Raw genomic sequence first — 1,793 nt, forward strand, 5'->3', positions numbered from 1 at the left:
TAATGTTAAAGGAAGAACTGCAGATGCTGGAAAAATCGAAGGTAGACAAAAAAGCTGGAGAAAATCAGCGGGTGAGGCTGCAACTATGGAGCGTAGCAACAGGCGACGTTTCGGGTCGAGACCCTTCTTCAGACTGATGTCGGGGTTGGGGGAGGGGGAAGAAAGGAAGAGGCGGAGACAGTGGGCTGTGCGAGAGCTGGGAAGGGGAAGGAACGAGATAGCAAGGACTACCTGAAATTGGAGAAGTCAATGTTCATACCGCTGGGATGTAAATTATCCCAAGCGAAATATGAGGTGCTGCTCCTCCATTTTGCGGTGGGACTCACTCTGGCCATGGAGGAGGCCCAAGACAGAAAGGTCGGATTCGGCATGGGTGCGGGTGAGTTGAAATGCTGAGCCACCGGTAGATCAGGTTGGTTATTGCGAACTGGACAGAGGTCTTTGGCGAAGCGATCGCCAAAGCCTACGCTTGGTCTCACCGATATAGAGCAATATAGACCTGGAACAGCGGATGCTTTAGATGACGTTGGAGGAGATGCAGGTGATCTGCCTCGCCTGGAAAGACTGTTTGGGTCTTGGGCGCTTGTTATAATTGCTTAAACCTACATTTCGTTCAATGTAATTTTTCTCAAACACTCAAGTTCCCAAACGCGCCCGTCACGTCCCAGAGCCTCCTCTATCTCACGCCGCTTTCGTATTTCGTATTGAATGATGGGTCACAAGACGACGGCAGTATAGGTTTGGTATTTGTTTATTTTGATGCAAGAGTCATTACATTACATTACATTACATGCAAGAGTCAAGGCTCGTTGATGTATGTCTTCACATTGGAAGGGAACTGCCTGTTTATTTCAGCTCATTTCCCAACGACGATTGTCACTGGACAGTCGATAGCCGGGTTGTTCCTCTTTTTGACACGAAACCGGCAATTCTGAATATCGAAAGTTAACATACAATCGTCTGGGTAACCTTCTGGCATGAAATACCTAAGGAACAGATTAGGGAACCAATGATGAATGACTCGCTCCGAGCGAGCAGGTGGAGAGTAATATCCAAACCTCACATCCAACCCTGATCACGTTTCAATCTCCCTCTCTCTTTCCTTCTCTCTTTCTTTCTCTTTCTCTCCTTATTTTTCTTTCTACCTCTTTCTCACTTCATCTCCCCCACTCCCCCCCCCCCCCCCCCCCCCCCTCTTTTTTCTGTTCCAAGGACTTTATACAACAATTGCTTATTACACTGTACCAAAAGTACAGAAACGTTCAATGGTCACTATACAGCAATCAGTCATTATAACACAACGGTGTAATCGTTATTACAATGCGCTCGACCCCCCGCGGCGACCAGCGTCCACGGAAGTCCTCCAGAGTCCGTGTGGACACCGCATGTTCCCTCTCCAGGGACACGCGAGCACAGAGGTAGGCCCGGAAGAGGGGCAGGCAGCCGACTCTGGTGTGACCATCGACCGCCCGCTGCCTGGATCCGCGAATGGGCATCTTGGCCCGGCCCAGGAGCAGACCAACAGGGAGGTCCAACCTTCCCGATCGGCCCTCCCCTATCCCTGCCGTGTGCCCAAACACCAGGATAGTGCGACTGAAATGCAACCAAACCTTGAGGAACAGCCCCTTCAGATATTCGGACAGGGGCAACAACCTCTCACTCTCGATATACAGGTGGAACACGGTCTCTGCCTCGCCGCAGAAGTTACAGGCGGTGCGAGTCCGTGAACCGACTCAAACGTTTGTTAAGCACAACAGCTCTGTGCAGCATTCTCCCTCTTTTCCTCTCTCTCT

The sequence above is a fragment of the Amblyraja radiata genome, chromosome 39 (genome assembly GCF_010909765.2).
Source record: "Amblyraja radiata isolate CabotCenter1 chromosome 39, sAmbRad1.1.pri, whole genome shotgun sequence".
NCBI lineage: Eukaryota > Metazoa > Chordata > Chondrichthyes > Rajiformes > Rajidae > Amblyraja > Amblyraja radiata.